The sequence below is a fragment of the Bos mutus genome, chromosome 5 (genome assembly GCF_027580195.1).
Source record: "Bos mutus isolate GX-2022 chromosome 5, NWIPB_WYAK_1.1, whole genome shotgun sequence".
NCBI classification, from domain to species: domain Eukaryota; kingdom Metazoa; phylum Chordata; class Mammalia; order Artiodactyla; family Bovidae; genus Bos; species Bos mutus.
Genome location: NC_091621.1, coordinates 63,893,426 through 63,906,934, shown reverse-complemented (window position 1 = coordinate 63,906,934; position 13,509 = coordinate 63,893,426). Strand labels below are relative to the sequence as shown.

Sequence of the window (13,509 nt, the reverse complement as noted above, 5' to 3'; positions counted from 1 at the left end):
AAGCCTCTTGATGAAACGGAAAGAGGAGAGTGAAAAAGTTGTCTTAAAGCTCAACATTCAGAAAACAAAGATCATGGCATCTGGTCCCATCACCTCATGGGAAATAGATGGGGAAACAGTGGAAACAGTGTCAGACTTTATTTTTTGGGGCTCCAGAATCACTGCAGATGGTGATTGCAGCCATGAAATTAAAAGACTCTTGCTCCTTGGCAGGAAAGTTATGACCAGGCTAGACGGCATATTAAAAAGCAGAGACATTACTTTGCCAACAAAGGTCCATCTAGTCAAGGCTACAGTTTTTCCAGTGGTCATGTATGGATGTGAGAGTTGGACTTTGAAGAAAGCTGAGTGCCGAAGAATTGACGCTTTTGAACTATGGTGTTGGAGAAGACTCTTGAGAGTCGCTTGGACTGCAAGAAGATCCAACCAGTCCATCCTAAAGACGATCAGTCCTGGGTGTTCTTTGGAAGGAGTGATGCTAAAGCTGAAACTCCAGTACTTTGGCCACCTCATGCGAAGAGTTGACTCATTGGAAAAGACTCTGATGCTGGGAGGGATTGGGAGCAGGAGGAGAAGGGGATGACATAGGATGAGATGGCTGGATGGCATCACTGACTGGATGGACATGAGTTTGGGTGAACTCTGGGAGTTGGTGATGGAGAGGGAGGCCTGGGGTGCTGCAATTCATGGGGTCACAAAGAGTCGGACACAACTGAGCAACTGAACTGAACTGAACTGAGTCTCATATAATACATTTATTATATATATATAAAATAAATATATATGCTCTCTATATAAATCTGTTCTCCCAGTATCTTTTACAAAATGGTACTTCAGGTCAGAGTTCACCCAAATTACCACAGTGGTCGAGTGTTGCTGGTGTTGTTAGTTTGTTGTCTAGTAATTAGTATACCACTAACCATGGCCAACAATAGTTCATGGCATAAAAGTATAGATGATGTGGACTATGGTAGTTTTAGCAAATCTCTAGACTAGATTCTTTCCCTAACCAAATTTATCTTATGAAGAGGTCCAAATCTCTTTTGAATAATTTAAAATCAAACTTGAAAATACATTTACAAAAGAAAAAAAGAAACATTCATTTGCAAAAGGAAAAAAGAAATATATTTATTTGTCCTCACTAACAAAGGAGTAGAGAAACTGAAGACAATCAATTGAACAAAAACAGGTAGTTAAAATTCACAGTGTAGTCTATGATGAAATTTTCAAAAGAAAAAGATGAAAGCAGATGCATTGTTTTGTGGATTAAATCAAACAAGAGGTCCAGCGCTTTCAAACTCCATTATTCTGATCAACTTACACAGAAATATTATATAAAATTCTTTTTAGCTTTTATCCTATATTGATCAACATGGTAAAGAAATTCTCCCTTGGCATTTGTTTTTTTGCTGCTAAAAAATCCAAATTTAATTCTAATAATAAAGAAAATACTTGTTTTTCTAAGTATTTTATGCCACGTTAACATTCTATACTTAGAAGAAAATTGCTATGTTGGTTTGACTTGGACTATGTTTTATAGCAAGGAAATATGTCGATAATTAAAAAGGCACTTTTATTCACTGGACTGAGAATCAAAAGACACAAGTTACAGCTTCTACTAAGCGACCAGTAGGCCATGAGAACTTGGGCAGGTGAATCTCTATTTCTAAACATTTTATCAACATTTTATCACTGACTCCTTTAGAGAATCTGGTGAAAATGCACAAATACATAAATACCTATAATTTTATGTAATATTTTAGGGGTTTGCAGTCCAACAGGTAACGAAATCAAGGGCTAGATAATTCCTTAAGTCCTTTTGAATTCTATGTTTTTAATATAATTCGCAAACATTTTGTCTTGTTATTTCTTTAACAGGGAAAAAATTTGGTGCAGTTAAGAGCCTACCTCTCCCTTCTCCCTTCTCCCCTATGTTTTGCCTTTGCACGTCGCAAACAAGATTTTTCCGTGCAATTATCTTGCAGGGCATCTTGGCATAAGGACATTCAAATGTAATCATTCTTTACATTTTTGTGTCTTGGGTAATTCTGCGGTATATTGTCTATGATCTATTTATATACAAAGTAAAAAATCTGAAGTAATGCATCATAAACTAGTCATTTATATTTTCTTTACCTAGATTCACTGAGCCATTTAACTTACACTGACTGCTGTAACATTAATTTTCCATATTAAAGCAGTACTCAAATTAACCTTTTTAAATTACACTATAAAAAATCAGCATACATAAGTAAAAATTAAGGGGCTCATAACCAAACAACCTTAGGCAGTTTTTCTTGAAAAACTTTAGCTTAAGCACATTGCTTTAGATTATTTAAGCTATTTAATATATTAAAACAGTTTGTATCTAACCCGGTGAAATTTATAGTACATGTGTTCCACAGAAGACAGTAATTGATAAATTAAACATCTCCTCTGTGGGAGATGTCTATTAAAATTCATAATTTATTAGATTTTTTGTCTATAAGCTTTTATGAATTCATCTGTATCATAAAAATATAACCTTTTAATATTATGTAATTTAAAGTAGATATATTTGTTAAATTCCTCTAAAGTGAAAGTGAAATTCTTCAGCCGTGTCCGACTCTTTGTGACCCCATGGACTATATAGTCCATGGAATTCTCCATGCCAGAATACTGGAATTGAACCCAGGTCTCCCGCACTGCAGGCAGATTCTTTAGCAGCTGAACCACAGGGAAGCCTAAGAACACTGGAGTGGGTGGGATCTTCCCAACCCAGGAATCGAACCGGGGTCTCCTGCAATGCAGGTGGATTCTTTTCCAACTGAGCTCTGAGGGAAGTCCCAATAAGTTCCCGTCAAATAAATAGCCCCAGAGAGTCTTTTATCTTTATTTATCTCTAAATTGATAATAACTAAAAGGATTTAGAATTTTGTGAAAATATCAAGAGAATTTGCTGAAAAATAATTGTGTCTAATCTTAAAATGATTGAACCAAATGTCTAAAAGAAGTGCATTAAGATAAAATGCATTTTGCTTTCAAGTTAACTTACTCATCCTTATCTTTTTTATTCATTTAATTTGCCAAATTGGTTTACTTATATGTTTCCCATAAGCTACAATTATACTCTTCTTTAAATTGAAATATAGTTGACTTACCATGTGGTGTTAGTTTCTGGTGTATATCAAGGTGATTCAGTGTGTGTGTGTGTGTGCGTGTGTGTGTGGCATATATTAATATATTTTTTCATATTCTTTTCCATTATGGTTTATTACAGAATAATGAATATAGTTCCCTGTGCTATACAGTAGGACCTTGTTGTAATCTGTTTTATGTATAGTACTTTGTACCTGCTAATCCAAAACTTTTAATTTATCCCTTCTGCACCCTCTTTGGTAACTGTAAATTCATTTCCTGTGTCTGAGTCTATTTTTAGTTTTTAAATAAGTTCATTCATATCATATTTTATGGTTCATATATAAGAGATACCGCATGATATTTGTCTTTCTCTTTTTGTCTTCACTTAGTATAGTAATCTCTAGGTATCCATGTTGCTGCAAATGGTATAAGTTCCTTATTTTTACAACTGTATAGTAGTCCATTGTATATCCATATACCACGTCTGTATCCATTCATTTGCTGATGGACCTTTAGGTTGCTTCCTTGTTGTCCTGGCCATTATAAGTAGTGCTGCCATGAACACTGGGGTGCCGGCACCTTTTCACATTAGTGCTTTCTCCAGATATATGCCCAGTGTATTGCCACATCATATGGCAACTCTAGCTTTTTTAAGGAAACTCCATATTGCTTTTTGTATTGGCTGCACCAGTTTATGTTCCTACCAACCATGTAGGAGGAGCCCCTTTTCTACAAATCCTCTCCAGCATTTGTTATTTGTAGACTTTTTGATAATGGTCATGCTGACTGGCTTCGGAAGATACCTCATTGTAGTTTTGATTTGCATTTCTCTGATACTTAGCAAAGTTGAGTATCTTTTCATGTGTCTGCTGGCACATCTTTATGTTTTCTTGGGTATTCTGCCCAGCTTTCGATTGGATTGTTTGTTTGTTTTGTTACTGAATTGTATGAGCTGTTTTTATATTTATAAATACTGTTTTTAATGATGAATCACCAGGAGCAATGTTATTAGTCTAATAGACTCCACTTTACCATGCAAAGTTGACCTCACAAGAAAGTAACTTCGGGATAAAAATAATAGTAAATGATTGCTAGCACTGGGAGACAGTTTTGTAAATTATCTATTCATTTGTAGATTCAGCATGTATTTGTTGAGCTACTGCTATATAGAGGGGTAGCCAAATGATATTCTAGGCAACAGTGAACCAAACTGAAAAAAAAAAACTAATTCTTACAGATTTTTGAAGAGGTGGTGGTGGTGAGAGGAAGAAACAGACAAGCATGTATGTAATGATAAGTACTAGGAAGAAAAATACATTAATCAGAAGTTAAGAGTGCAAATCTACCTAGACCTATTGAACATCAGCAAGTCAGAAAATTAATTTTTAAATCAATACAATAAATTTCACTCCTTAGAATAGGTAAAAGAAAAAACACTTTAATAGTAATAAATACCCCCAACTCAGTCTGTTATCCAAAGAGTAGCTAAAGGGGTTCGATGCCTCAGTGGCTTCCATGGCTCTTCACATCGTGGGCAGAGGCTGCCCCACGCCTGCCTCCAGGCTTGACACCCTCCGTGCCTCGCCATACTCACTACATTACAACCACACTGACCTTTTCTATCGTCCTTGTTTCTCAAACACATGAAGCTCCACTCTGCATCACAACTTGAGCTTGTATTATTCTGCCTTGAATCTACCCCTTGACTCCACCCTACCTGCAAATCCAGCTAATTCCTGAATGCGATTTCTGCAAGGACACCAATTCTGGGTGAATCCCCCCTCCTCTCACTCTCCTAGCATCTTTACCTTTTTGAAATTTATTACATTTAAAGTGTGTATCATACATACTCTGTGTGTGTGTTTTTGTCATCTCTCTCTTTCATTAGCCTGCAAGCTCTGTGGGCCGAGGTGTGGCGGGCACCAGAGGAAGCTGTTTGTCTGCTTGCCAATGAGCACTCACTCTCTTGCACCCTGCCTGACATGAATAAGCGTTTAGAAAATTGCTTCTAAGAGAAAGAATTTCCATCAAAAGTGTCTTAGGTTTACAACACATGGTTTTATGTAACACATTGTAAAGTAGGTTCTGATGGGAGTTGGTAATATCCTTTTAAACTATGTGACTGAGCTAAATGATTCTAGTTGAATCTTTTGTTTTTAAATCTGTGTTACACACTGTTCCTGCCCCAGACGCTGCTGGAAGTCTACCGCTTGCTTGTAGGCTCATAGGCCCAAAGACAGATGTTTTTTAATCTTTGATATTTGGCTTCCAAAATGGGTATATATTACTAACTCATGTATTCTCACCAACATTTAGAAAGTGACTCCAGGGACTGTGCTCTGAGAAATCAGATACTTTCTGGGACTTGTAGCCATGGGAGAGAGATTTTTAATGCTTTCTGGTGAGAAAAGCCATTTGGAATCATTGTTGGAAAGAAGATGCAATTGTGAAAAGCTACAGTTGGGTAAACTAATAAATCATTGCAGAGAGCAATATAGATCTGGACTCTATTATTCCATCCCCTCACCCCACGTGAGTGACGGACACCCTCATCAATGTGCATAAACACACAGAAGTGTTTTCTACATTTTTCCAAATGAGATCTTAGAATTATCCTTGAGGATGGGAAGAGTCATTTATCAATGCCTACCATACCCTAAATCTCCACTGTGGCACTTAACCTATTTGTCATAATAGTTTATATTCTCATCTGTCTCTCCAGTTCTTTCAGAGGCAAGAAAGTATCTTGTCCCATTTTTTTTTTTATCACAAGACCTCCCTGGCCAACAAAAACAAATTGTCCACAGTAGACTTTCAATTAATATTTGTTAAATATAATGGGAACAGACTGAGCTGAAGTCAGCCTTCCCTTGTCTGTCTCAGCCAGGCAAAATGGAGCTCAGAAGCCAGTCAAGGAATTATGTTCTCTTATGCATCTTCTTTTCCTTGAAACCAACAACTAAGGTTTTCACAAACCCAGGAAACCCCCAAAAGATTTTCCAACATGGATGTAAGACAGAACGATTCTGGCCCATCAGTTGGCAAAGAGGACTCCTTAATAACGGCAGAGGAACTATAAAATGCTATTCAGAATATAAGGAAAGCTGTAGGGGATTGTGCATTCATTTAACTTGTAGTAGGAAATGTGAATCCTCAAATAACAGTGTTTCCATGTTAGCTTTCTCCAGAGAACTGAAACTCTAACCGTAAAGAGAGCAGAATGGTCTGATAAGTATCAGAGCCACTGGAATCAGCAGAACCTCCATTCTTAATCGGAGCTACAAGATGCAGCTGATAACTTAAAGCCTCCCTGTGTGTGTCCACATTTGTGAATGAGCTCTGCTACTTATGAGATTTCATATTCTAAAATCATTATTTAAAAATTTCAAATATAAGATAGGTTGTTCTGTTTCTGAGAATATATAAATGCGATAAAAAGTGTATTAAAAAATAGAATAAAAAGAGAAGGAAAGAATAGGGGGAAAAAAGGATTGAAAAGAAAGGAGGGAGGAGAAAAGGACAAAAGAAGCAGGGAAGGAAGGGAACTATGAAAATATTTGATAGACCTCCTCCACAACTCAAATGCTTTTGTATGTGCAGTGTTTCAGTGTCCTTCCTAAGGTAAATAGCCACGCGTTTCCTTTTTATTAGCACGGTTGCAGCTGCTGTTGCTTACAAAGAGATTCACAAATCAAAATAGACTCAGTTAGCTTTTCAATAATTCTAAAAGGTGGGGGAACACTGCCAGAGAAGAATGGCACTCCAGTATCCTAACAAGGAGTCTTGTTAGCAAAACAAAGTGTGAATTGCTTAGAGATAATTCCCCGCAGGAGGTAATTCCTTTAGGTGCCTTCTGTGGCAGCACATGCTATTTCTCCTCTCCGGAGCAATGCTATGGAACAGGCTATGTTGAAAGAAATAGGGGGAAAGTTGCTTTCTTTTCTTTTTTTTTTTTAATTGGAGTACAATTGCTTTACAAGATTGTGTTAGTTTCTGTGTACACATGTGAATCAGCTATATGTATACATATATTCCTTCGCTCTTGATCCCCCCTCCCACCCACCAGCCCACCCCTCTAGGTAATCAGAGAGCGCCAAGTAAGCCACCCATGCTGTATGGCAGCTGCTCACTAGCTCTGTGTTTTACGTATGGTAGTGTGTATATATATATGTCAGTGCTACTCTCTCCATTTGTCTCACCCTCTTCTTTTCCCCGTGTCCACAAGGCTCTAGTGTTTTTAAATTTGAAATCATGTTAACGTGATATTAAAGTGAACAATCATGTCAGTAATAGTACTCTCTACATCTGCATCTCTCTCCCTGCCCTGGAAATAGGAACACTCTTTGACATAAATCGCAGCAAGATTCTTTTTGACCCACCTTCTAGAATAATGAAAAAAGTTGTTTTTTCTTGAAACATTTCTTCTTCTAGATTTTTCTTTATGTCTGCATGATGCATACTTCTTGGTTCTTAGCCTGGAGCACCTAATGCAACCAGGAATTAAGGAAGCTAGAGCTGGATGTGTATAATGAATGGGTTGCCTCTGCAAAAGTCTATATACACAGTAGTGAAGGTGAGTACAGAGTTGCAGGCCAGCATTTTTATGAATGTTTTAATTCTTTCTCTCAAGGAAAACCAGGAAAACGAGAACTAGCAAGAGCTTGACAAACACCTGCCTTCAGATTGGAAGACCAGTCACCTGTCATTTCTGGACTCTGCACTGCAGCTGTCTAAGGTACATGGAAAAAGAAACTTTGATATCTTTTGTTGATGATCTTGTGATAAGTGGAAGAAAAATGCATTTGTATGGAAAATTATAGGACTGCATCTCTTATTTCAAGTGAATATTTTTTGGCAGTAAAGGAAATCATATCGTTCATATCTTTTGAAATTACTACTGGGTATTAATGTCCTTGACATGCTGGTTTAGTTGATGGGGCCCTGGCCACCTCTATGACATTGTTGCCTTCTCCCATTCTCATTCTGTACTTTATCAGATCCAAAGTTGTCATGGTTCATTATCTGTAGATGATCTTGAGCAGCCTTGCATTCTGAAAGAATATGCCATAGCATCTGCCTCTGTGCTTCTGTGCCCTGCTACTCAGATGAGATTTTAGCAACAGTCTTGGGTAAGGGAAGGGGGTGGAGGCAGAATTTGTCTCAGGCTGATGTTTCTTTGTGCCACACTATGTCTTACTCTTTCTTGTAAGCCACATTCAACAATGAAGAACATATATCATATTGTGATATTACATATGTTAGTGTTCGTAATTGCAGTTGTAAAGTATCTGCTTGAATGTCCTAACTAATGAATTCCATCAAATTCAATTATCATTCTTAGATTCTTCATTAACCAATCAAATTGCTTCTTTGGTCTGTCATGTTGAACACCCTTTCACTAGTCATAAACAAGATTCTCTGAAGTAAATTGGAGGTGATTAAATTATCTCACTTATTATTACTGGGAATACCATGTTAATGAAGTTTTGGATTTCTAAAGAATCACCTTTCACATGATTCTCATTGTATACAGGGGAAATAATACTATAGTATGAGGCTGTGTCTTGGGCTTTATTCTTCTATTTGCATCTTAATTTTTTCTTCCTTAGAAAGTTGGCTACAGTAGGTCTCCAATACTAAAATCATACACAGATAAAACCGTGATATACTCCTACAAATTCATCACCTTATTAAATAAACCTGTCCAGTTGGCTTGTATTATAAAACAGTTCTTCACCTTTGGGGAATGAACCATTGCAATACTAGAAGTTTCTCTTATCTCTAATGCAGTATGATGTTATAGGATCACTGTAACTGCTGAAACATTTTTTTCTAATTTTTACGATTTCCCTACATAGATTATTAAAACAAATGAAGTGACTCTGAAACTGCATGTTACCAGGACTCAAAAGTAGTTTCCTAGGTAATAATTGTCACTGTGAGTATATAATGGTTATCTCAATCATTATATAATGAAAGACACTGCTGCTGTTCTGACAGTGTGGTTCTCACCATACAGTTCTTAAAATATTTCCGTTTTGTTCCCTTCTACTTTGATGCCTTTTAGAAACAGTTTCATCTTCTACTCTGCAAATATTTTGAGAAACATCTCAAAAGGTAGCCTGAAGCAAATCTAAGAAAATATCTATTCCTACGTTCCACATTAATCTTTGGTAATGGGCTCTAGAATCAGCATTTTAAATATGTATATCAGATCATCTCAGAGCACTGCAATACTCTTCAATATGTTGGCAAGGAGACAGACAAGAGAAAATATTGTAAAGCTATAGACATGTAATTGACAAGAATATACTGAAAACAAATAAGGATTTTTATTTTTCCTGCTGCTGCTACTGCTGCTAAGTCGCTTCAGTCGTGTCTGACTCTGTGCGACCCCATAGACGGTAGCCCACCAGGCTCCCCCGTCCCTGGGATTCTCCAGGCAAGAACACTGGAGTGGGTTGCCATTTCCTTCTCCAATGCATGAAAGTGAGAAGTGAAAGTGAAGTCGCTCAGTCGTGTCCAACTCTTTGCAACCCCATGGACTGCAGCCCACCAGGCTCCTCCATCCATGGGATTTTCCAGGCAAGAGTACTGGAGTGGGGTGCCATTGCCTCCTAGGACTGTACAAAGGATTTTAGACTGTTTTTCCTTTCATTTGAGTCTTAAATATTTTGAAATTAAATCTTAAAGATGTTAAGGAGATAAACGTTTGTCACCAAATAGTAAATGATCTCTGTGATAGTAAAGTGTATTAAATTCATATTTGTACAATTATTATTTTCACACTTGAATCTAGTTTTATGAAATTTTCAAATATCAAGTCATTCTTTCAATATTAGATATGTCTAACAAGCATCATTTCTTTAAGAATTCCAGTCTGTACTTTTGTTACACTTTCCACTGAGATAACTCTTGTGGGTGTCAAACTTTCAAAAGATAATTTATTGGTACAACTAAGTAAAACCTTTTGGCTCATGAATCCATCATAAATGGATACCCCATTTATTCATAAGTGAATTTTTTTCTGTTATCTGATTTTAGGGAATTCCCTAATGTCAGACACAACTTGCCAACTTAAAATGCCAAATTCTGAAGTATACATTGAAGTTAGAAGAGACAAAGGACTGTCTTCTGAACCGTGAAGAAAGAAAATGTTGTGATTACCTCTGGCACTGGATGAGCACAAAAAAGCAACATTAGATTTAACAGGAAAACTGTAGAGACTATCTGACCTATAAAATTAATTCTTGTTTCCTACATTGTAGAATCTACTGAGACAAAGGTTAGAAGGGGCAATGATCAAAATCTTTAGGTTTTCAGGTGTACTTACTTTATAAAGTAAACATGTCCTGAAATAGTTGGAATAATTTGTCTTCCAGATTCATAAGAATCATTTTATCAATAAAATATTCCTGGTTTTCATTTTTTATTTTTTTAATTAATTTTATTTTATTTTTTTAAACTTTACATAATTGTATTAGTTTTGCCAAATATCAAAATGAATCCACCACAGGTATACATGTGTTCCCCATCCTGAACCCTCCTCCCTCCTCCCTCCCCATACCATCCCTCTGGGTCGCACTAGCCCCAAGCATCCAGTATCGTGCATTGAACCTGGACTGGCATCTCGTTTCATACATGATATTTTACATGTTTCAATGCCATTCTCCCAAATCTTCCCACCTCTCCCTCTCCCACAAAGTCCATAAAACTGTTCTATACGTCAGTGTCTCTTTTGCTATCTCATATACAGGGTTATCGTACCATCTTTCTAAATTCCATATATATCGTTAGTATACTGTATTGGTTTTTTCCTTCTGGCTTACTTCACTCTGTATAATAGGCTCCAGTTTCATCCACCTCATTAGAACTGATTCAAATGTATTCTTTTTTAATGGCTGAGTAATACTCCATTGTATATAAAATCCACAGCTTTCTTATCCATTCATCTGCTGATGGACATCTAGGTTGCTTCCATGTCCTGGCTATTATAAACAGTGCTCGATGAACATTGGGGTACATGTGTCTCTTTCCCTTCTGGTTTCCTCAGTGTGTATGCCCAAAATTGCTGGATCATAAGGCAGTTCTATTTCCAGTTTTTAAGGAATCTCCACACTGTTCTCCATAGTAGCTGTACTAGTTTGCATTCCCACCAACAGTGTAAGAGGTTCCCTTTTCTCCACACCCTCTCCAGCATTTATTATTTGTAGACTTTTGGATCACAGCCATTCTGACTGGTGTGAAATGGTACCTCATAGTGGTTTTGATTTGCATTTCTCTGATAATGAGTGATGTTGAGCATCTTTTCATGTGTTTGTTAGCCATCTGTATGTCTTCTTTGGAGAAATGTCTATTTAGATCTTTGGCCCATTTTTTGATTGGGTCATTTATTTTTCTGGAGTTGAGCTGTAGGAGTTGCTTGTATATTTTTGAGATTAGTTGTTTGTCAGTTGCTTCATTTGCTATTATTTTCTCCCATTCTGAAGGCTGTCTTTTCACCTTGCTAATAGTTTCCTTTGATGTGCAGAAGCTTTTAAGTTTAATTAGGTCCCATTTGTTTATTTTTGCTTTTATTTCCAATATTCTGGGAGGTGGGTCATAGAGGATCCTGCTGTGATGTATGTCAGAGAGTGTTTTGCCTATGTTCTCCTCTAGGAGTTTTATAGTATCTGGTTTTACATTGAGATCTTTAATCCATTTTGAGTTTATTTTTGTGTATGGTGTTAGAAAGTGTTCTAGTTTCATTCTTTTACAAGTGGTTGACCAGATTTCCCAGCACCACTTGTTAAAGAGATTGTCTTTAATCCATTGTATATTCTTGCCTCCTTTGTCAAAGATAAGGTGTCCATATGTGCGTGGATTTATCTCTGGGCTTTCTATTTTGTTCCATTGGTCTATATTTCTCTCTTTGTGCCAGTACCATACTGTCTTGATAACTGTGGCTTTGTAGTAGAGCCTGAAGTCAGGTAGGTTGATTCGGCTGGTTTTAAAAATCACATTTACAATACAGGCAGACATTCAATTCAATTGGCTTGTATTTAAAAAGTTTAACTTATAAGTTGAATATTTAGAACTCAAAACATTTTCACATACATATGATGCTATAAATGATGTTGGATGCTCACATTCAATTTTTTTTAATCCACAAAATTATAGTCAAATTATGTTATTTGTAAAAGAAACAGCTCTGAAGTGGAAAATCGTAGGAAACAATACTATGTGATTCTAAAAAGTAAACCAATTAAACAAAATATTTTTAAATACTTGTTTACTTTGAATATGAACACTAAAGAAAAACATGTTTGATTATAAGTAAATGAGAAACTGAAAGAGAGGGTAGGGGATCTTTGTAAAACACCAAGATAGTATCTATAACATGAGTAGTATTCTTCTGAACAGAGGAAAAGTATAAGAAGAGAAGATAGGAAGAGAAGAGCTTGAGGAGCAAGTGGTATCAAATACAGGTACCCAAGCAGTATTAAATTTACTATTAAGTAGAGAAGATGCTTGTTAATGGTCTGTTTATCACTCAAGGAAACAGGGGTGTGTGTGTGTGTGTGTATGTGTGTGTATGCATGTTTAGTCACTCAGTTGTGTTTGATTCTTTGCAACAGACTGTGGCCTGCCTGGCTCCTCTGTCCCTGAAATTTTTCCAGGCAAGAACACTGGAGCGAGCTGCCATTTCCTCCTCCAAATGATCTTCCCAACCCAGGGACTGTACATGTGTCTCTTGTGTCTTCTGCATTGATAGGCAGATTCTTTTACCACTAGCATCAGGTGTATTCAGTTTTTAAGTGGATCGATCTATATTGTAGGTTCACATCCATTTAGAAAGCAGATCAAGAGAAAGGTTTAAGCAGAGACAGTGAGCATGAATTAATTCAATGGACATTAGCAAGAGATATGAAAAGAGAGAACTGGTGATCTCATAGCCTAATACCAACAGCTTTTGCTCTCAGTGACTCAAGCTACCACTCAAGGTTTTATTGGACCCCACTGCCTAAGGTATTCTATCCTCTGTGACTTTCAAAAAATTCAGCATCATGTTCAATTGGACCAAAATTATTACCTATTTGTTGCATCTATCCCTACAGGTTTTTCTTTAATTTGCCAAGTATTTCTTGAATATCTACTGTGTTTTAGGTACTTTGCTAAATTTGCTACTTTTAGACCAGACTTTAGACCAAAAAGAATATTTTGCTCTATTTGAATTTTAGTATTTTCTATTTTACTATTTGTCTTGCTTTTCTAGTCATTAAATTTGGATAGTTTGAGGAAACAGAGAGTATCTGTACCTGGGATGGTGAAGTGAAGTCTAGATAATCCAAGGAATGGGGCCCCAATAAGGGCATATGTGTCTTATTCCTCCTCTCTTCTTTGGAGGTC

The 13,509-nt window shown here is 36.7% G+C and overlaps 1 protein-coding gene across 1 annotated transcript in view; it reads left to right on the top strand.

Moving 5' to 3' along the window:
- The window catches only part of SYT1 (synaptotagmin 1), a 624,258-nt gene that overhangs the window by 120,175 nt on the left and 490,574 nt on the right, over positions 1-13,509 (top strand). Inside the window, exon 2 of the mRNA XM_070370974.1 lies at positions 7,751-7,855. The gene's annotated coding sequence lies outside the window, so the exon portion shown is untranslated. The remainder of the gene's footprint in view (positions 1-7,750; positions 7,856-13,509) is intronic.